The sequence below is a fragment of the Microtus ochrogaster genome, chromosome 24, assembly GCF_000317375.1.
Source record: "Microtus ochrogaster isolate Prairie Vole_2 chromosome 24, MicOch1.0, whole genome shotgun sequence".
NCBI lineage: Eukaryota > Metazoa > Chordata > Mammalia > Rodentia > Cricetidae > Microtus > Microtus ochrogaster.
In genome coordinates, this window is record NC_022024.1 from 28891619 (window position 1) to 28898146 (window position 6528).

Below are 6528 nucleotides of genomic sequence, written 5' to 3' on the forward strand. Positions count from 1 at the left end.
GGTCTGGGCGGGCAGCCCCGGCGCACAGCCGCGGCCCGGGCGCGCGGCGCGGGGCGGAAAAGCCTGTTTACACAGACTGCACACCGCCTGGGGAATAATGCAGTAAAGGAAGTGAGCAGGCTCGGCCTGACTGCTCCAACTTCCTGCTCTCACACACAGCAGAGGAAAAAAAAAAAAAGAGGAGCGAGAGAAAGAAAAAAAGGGGGAAAAATCAGGATCTCATTACAAGAGCAACAGACCGTCTGCAGACGCCTGTCAGCATGGAAAGTCGGGGGCTTTCGCCCGGGTCCTCCTAGAAATCTCCCCAAGAAGACTCCCAAACGCTCCCCCACATCTGGGTAGGTTGCAGGACTGTTTGCCTGTTGCTCCAATGCTTGCAAAGTTTTCTTCTTGGTAGTTTTCCCCCCCTTTCCCCCTTCTTTCTTTTCTTTTGCTGGTGGGGGTGGGGCGGTGGGCGCTGTGGGGTGGGTTGTGGACTGTGGTGGGGGAGGATGGGGGTGCGTCCCCGTGGGGGAGGATGCTGCGCGCCGTCACCGCCACCGCCGCCACCGCAGGAGCTCATGCGTTGGCCTGGCTCATGCGTGGCTGCGCTGCGAAGCCAGGGACAGGGACACCCGGCGTGCAAGCTCCCGCACCCCTGCAGGCTGGCGAGCGAGGCTCCAGGGCCCTGGGATTGAGGATGGTGGCCGGAGCGGGCTGCGTGGCTGGAGGCTGACCTCCAGCCGGGGTTGCGGTCGGGATCCCTTCATGATGGGCACCAAGTGGCGGGTGCTCAGATCCAGGGACGGCACAGGGATGGAGTGAAGGTGAAGGACGTGGGCCGTGGAGATGTGGGGCCTGGGGCTGCGCGTCCACTCTCGCTGGGCAGGTGACCCCCGCCCAGGTCACCGCCCCAGGCGCACGCCCAGTCAAACGGACATTTAAAAGCCGGCCGAGTCTGCTGGACTGGATTCGGGTTTGGGAGACTGGCCGGGCAAGGGATGCTCTTGAAGTTCTCAGTTCTTTAACTTCCAACTCGCTGCTGGCCTGTACTGTTACTGGAACTTTTTATTTTATTTTATTTTTAGGAGGAGGGGGGGTTAAATTGGGAGCGAGCGCTAAAAAAAAATTAAAAGGTCTCTGGTTTGTTACGTTTTCTGAACCGAATCATTCCGAGGCTGAGCTGCTGTTACGCGGTGGGGTGGGGGTGGCAGCAAGAAAGGCTATTTCAGAAACTGCAAAAGGGGCTTTTTAGAAGGAAAAAAAACGAGTGTCGGGAGAGTTTCTGGCTTGTCTGGAAACGGCAAGACTAATTGCCGTGCGCTTCCGCTTTGAAACTGGCTGCAGACAGCATCTTGAAAATGACTCACTGAGGAGCTCACAAAGAAACTGTGGTTTGCTGCTTCTCAGGTTTATGTATTTGTGCCTTTTACAGTTTCCTTTGTAGTGTTCGAGGGTCCCCCTCCCCTTCCCCGCCGGCCCCCTCTCTCCCTCCCTCCCTCCCTGCTTTGAAAGCCCCTCGCTGGCCTTTAACTCCCTGCAGTCCTCTGCCCGAGGTGGGGGCAGTTGGGGGTGGTGAGGGGGAGGCCGAGTTGTTTTGGACTTGGCTGGGGAGAGGGTTAAAGGGATTCTGCTGCTGCAGGGGGAAAAATGTTCCTTGAATTTTCCACTGGCGGCCGCAGGAAGAGAGAGCCCCTTTAGTCATTGCTAAGTAATGTCTGCACACACACACCGACTAATCTCTTTGGGAGTTTCCGCTGCTCCGCACAGGAGGGGTTTTGTGCAAGCCGCTGTCAGCCTGCGGAGCAGGCGCTGCGGAGCGAGGCGAGTCACCGCCTTATTGACTTAGAGGTGCCTCCTCCACCCCGCCAGTCTTTCCAAGGCAGTCTCCAGAAACTTGGAAGTCTCTTTGGCCATTTTGGTTCTCAAGTCGAACATGCTTTTCCTGTGTGCCTGCATGTGTGTGTGCGCGTGTGCGTGCGTTCTGTTTTGTTTTCTGTTGTCCAATCAACTCTTACACACACACACACACACACACACACACACACACACACACACACGCCTGCCCATCCTCTCCCATCTGTGCCTCGGCTTTGTTGTGGTGGGGGGGGGGGTGGAGGGAGGAGTTGGGAAACCCAGCATGTTCCGGGATCTATTAATGAACCTAAATCGATTTCTGAGCCTGATTGCCCAACACAATATTCTCTGGTCTCTCTCCTTTCCCCCCTCTCTGTGGCACACGTTTATTTGGAAAAGGTCAGTTATGAGTTTGAATTTATGAGGATTATAAAATTACAGGCTGTGTTAGGAGGGCATGCAGGTCAGACAGTTAAGGAGACTGTCGGACAGAAGTGTCCCAAGCTTCCAGTAATGACTCCGCTTGCAAAACCCCCAGAGCACGGAAAGTGGTGGCCTTTTCCATGCCAAATATAGCTCAGGCCTTCTGGCTTTTTCTTGTTCTCTTTCTTTCTTTCTTTCTTTCTTTCTTTCTTTCTTTCTTTCTTTCTTTCTTTTTTCTTTCTTTCTTCCTCCTCTTCCTTCCTCCCTCTCTCCCTCCCCCCTTCTCTCTCTGCCTTTAAATGTTGACTGTTGAAATGGGTAGAGTTGCTAAAAAGGACAAAGAATTTTCTAGAACCCCACTGGAAGCACGGGGGCCCCTTTCTTGACAAGGACATTCTGCCTCTCCTCCCCTTGTAAGGTGTTGCCGTGACTCCTCCAGTGGCAAATGGATCCTGAAACCAACCCAGCCACTCCACCCTATGCAAGTCAGTGGGCTTAGGTCAGGATTTCCTTGGCACCTTTTCTAGAGGGTGGTCAGTGAATGGTTGATGCTGAGTGGCTGAATTGGACAACAGAATGTTGTTCTTCTAGCTGACTTCCAAGCAGGCATCCTCCTGCAGGAGAGTTCCCCAGAGGTCCAGGTTGCGAACACTTCCCTCTGAGCCAGTGGTTCTCAGCCTTCCTAATGCTGCGAATCTTTAATACAGTTCCCATGGTGATCCCCCCCCCACACCACCACAACCACAAAATTATTTTCATTGCTACTTCACAATGGCATGTCAATATCTGACACGTGACCCCAAGGGGTTGCGACCCACAGGTTGAGAACCACGGTTCTGATCAGAAAGGAGGACAGTGGAGTCCGAGTTGTTGAAGGTGCCCGAGATCTGCTTCTGTGGTTTTCAAGCAGAATGATTTTGCCTACAGGGGTACAACTGGCATCTAGCAACGCTGGTACTTGTTACTCATCCAGCAATGTCCAGGACACTTCCCCATAAGTAATCCACGAGCCCCACGTGTTAGTAGTGCTTGCACCAAGCCTCTCTCCTTCCCCTTAGTGATGCCGGTGATAAAGGCTCTCGCAGGCATTGGCTCAACAAATAAATGGGCATCAGAAGCCCTCAGTGGTCCGTCTCGTTATGACAACAAGCTGTTAACGCCTGCCCCTGTCTCTCTCTCTCTCTCTCTCTCTCTCTCTCTCTCTCTCTCTCTCTCTCTCTGCCTTGTCCCATTCCTGTCTGTCTTCTTCTCCGTGCCACAGAATGACAGACAGATCCTGACCTTGTGACACGGTGACTTTTGTGAGCTGAATTTTTGAGCCTCCCTAAGCACCGAGTCTTCCTCACATAACCAGCGCTGAAGCCTAGTACACGGGAAAGGCAGTATTTGGATGAGGGAGATCAGGTGTTTTTTTTTTTTTTAATCAACCCCACTGAATTTTGAAGTCACCTAAGCATTTATTTAAAAAAACTCCCCCTTTTGTCTCATGTGAGCAATCATTTTATTCAAAACTGCTAATGTACAGTATATGCAACTCTGAGGTCATCCATTAAAATTTATGTTTGTCGTAATTTTTTGGAACTTAAATCTTTTCCTGAAATTGGTTTTAGAGGACTTCCGGGCAGTGTGTGTAGTTAAGATATTCCTGCCCAGTGATCGGACGCTGGATTTTTGCGTGTTCTGTGCCATCCAATTCTAATTCTATAGACGGTATCGCCAGACGTTACAAGACATAACCTATGGACAAGCCCAAGGCACATAATTGGATGTGACTTCCTGAAGCGAGGTGAGTTACCCCTCGCCAGCAGATAGGTTGGGTCCTTGACATGCCTCGGCTCTGTCCCTTCCGGGCCTCAGGCTCCTCCTTGCTCATAAAGAGCGGTGTGCTCTCTGTCTTACCTGATTCTACCCTGGTGAGCCCCTCCTCAGCGTGCTTTTTCCTCACTTGTGTTCATGAATGGCATGAAGCCCGTCACGTTCATCCAAAAGCCTTGTATGTTCTGGGCAGACGTTTCCCGTGCAGTGGTCACCTTAGCTCCTCTTGGCTGTCGCAGGGTGGTTTAGAGCAGGTTGGAACCACACCTGTCAGAAGCCATCTTATCTCCTAAAGGCTCCTTTTTCTGTTTTTCTTGGTTGTGAGAAATATCACAAATTACCCTAGGAAAACATAGAAAGCCACAAAGACAACAATGGACGTCGCCAGAAATCCCGCTGCTAACATTTCATTGTATATGTTTGTAGTCTTTTAAAACGTGTGTTGTGTACACAGACGCACAGGAAGACATATGCTTGGAGGGTTTTATTGGAGCCACGGCATCCTTTTAAAAAGAGCTGATTTTCACATAACATCCCCCATGGTGCATTTTAATAATAAGGACCGAGGCTCCAGTTGCCAAACCTTGAGCCTGTATTTATTGAGGATGGGTTGACATGATTTCTCATGAGCCGGGTCTTGTGCTCTGTCTTCTGTAATGTCTTAAGAATGCAGCCCTCTTGAAAGATTGCGTTCCTATGTGCTGTGAATTCTGGGATTTTGATGAGTCTCTCTGTGATTTAAGGGTGAGTCATGATTTGCAAGAGAGTATGGCGCTGTAGTAACAGGAAGTGGGGGCACTCCACACCAGGACAGAATCCTAGATGAAGGGAGAGAGTGGAGGCTGGGCTGAAAAACCCACCCTGGGATGACCCCACTGCGGAGGAGAGGAAGACCCGTGTAGACATCTCTTAGATATTGCTGTATCCACACTCTCCAAACTTTGGTGTTTTAAATTGACTTAAAAAAACATCAATATTACTATGATATTACTATTGTATTATACTGTAATACACACACACACACACACACACACACACACACACACACACATATATTATAATACTATAATATTACCGGCCATGGGCATGGCCAGTTTGACTTGAGGTCATTCAGCTTTTGGATTGAAACCATGGCAGTGGCACCATGATGACTCTGTTTTTGCCACTTTGAGTGCAGAGTCAACAAATTAAGTTACCATGTTTGTGTGTTTAGCTTTCTGTTAACAAATCCAGAAGGCCTCCAAAGATGGTTGTTCCTTCTGTCTTTTGGGTAACTGCTCCTAAAATAATTTAACCCTTTCTGAGCCCTTCTTCCACCACCAGAATTAAAATAGCCTTGTTCTTTTTCCTGGAAATTCACACACACGTCAGCAGTTTCAGGATAAACTTGGCAGTGGTCTGCTTCAGCCGAAGGTGATTTGGGCTGAATTATCACTAGGCGTGAACTCTAGCAACTTTACTGATTGGGAGTAATTTGCATTTCCTGGGAAGAATTACTGAACTATTAGAAAAGTTAAATGGAGTTCTTTTTGTAACTTAGCTGAGAATGTTGCTTGGCTGTTTTTAAAGTCATCAGAGTGATTGGTTGTCATAACATTCGAATATGAACCAAGCTAAAATGAGTTTACTCTGAAGTGGTTCAAAGCCTCTAGTGTCTAAGTATTTCTAAAGCTTCTGGAGCTCAGGTGTTCCCGTTTAGCCACGAATCTGGCAGGAATCACGGGGTGGGTAGAAAACACAAATGTCCGGATGCTATGTCCGTAAGACTGGTTAGGTTAGGGCTCTCAAACAAAAACACAAGACCCCTGACATATGTTTCACCTTTAGCAAAAAGAGAATAAGAATTTCGGGGCATGGTGGTGTGTACCTTTGACCTCAGCATTTGGGCAGTCAAGGCAGGCTGGTTTCTTGTCTCAGAGTGAGAGCCTGTCTCAGACAACAAACAAAAGCAAACAAAAGAAGGCTTTAGTTTACATACGCCCAAACACACGGATCTTAAATATAGTTGTATACATCCATGTATCTAGCTTCTCTAAATGAAGACTATATTTCCATCACTTCAGAGTACTCCCTGAGGGTTTTTGTTTGTTTTAATTGCAGTGGGGACAGTTTCGTGATTCTACCCAGCAGATCCGTGAAACCCAGGACACCGTGATAAATCACCGTAGTGCTTTAACTTAACTGTATGGCTAAATGTGAATCAGTAGGATATGTGGATTTCCTCATCACACAGGGAAGGGAGGAATCTCTTCTAGTTTATTTCATGTACAAAATATTTAGCCAGGGTTCTAGGAAAACTAAAAGTATTGCTTTAAAACTAACTGGGTTGAGGGGGTATTACTTGATCATTCTGTGTGTCAGTTCCTCTGGCTGGACTGAAATGGAGGGACTTAACATTCAAGTCCTAAGTCCTATAGTCCTCCTCCTCCTCCTCCTCCTCCTCCTCCTCCTCCT

The 6528-nt window shown here is 48.9% G+C and overlaps 1 protein-coding gene across 1 annotated transcript in view; it reads left to right on the forward strand.

The window, feature by feature from the left end:
• The first annotated feature begins 8 nt into the window (after nt 1-8).
• Nucleotides 9-6528, forward strand: part of Elk3 (ELK3, ETS transcription factor) — a 57741-nt gene continuing 51221 nt past the window's right edge. The window contains exon 1 of the mRNA XM_005358162.3: nt 9-338. The gene's annotated coding sequence lies outside the window, so the exon portion shown is untranslated. The remainder of the gene's footprint in view (nt 339-6528) is intronic.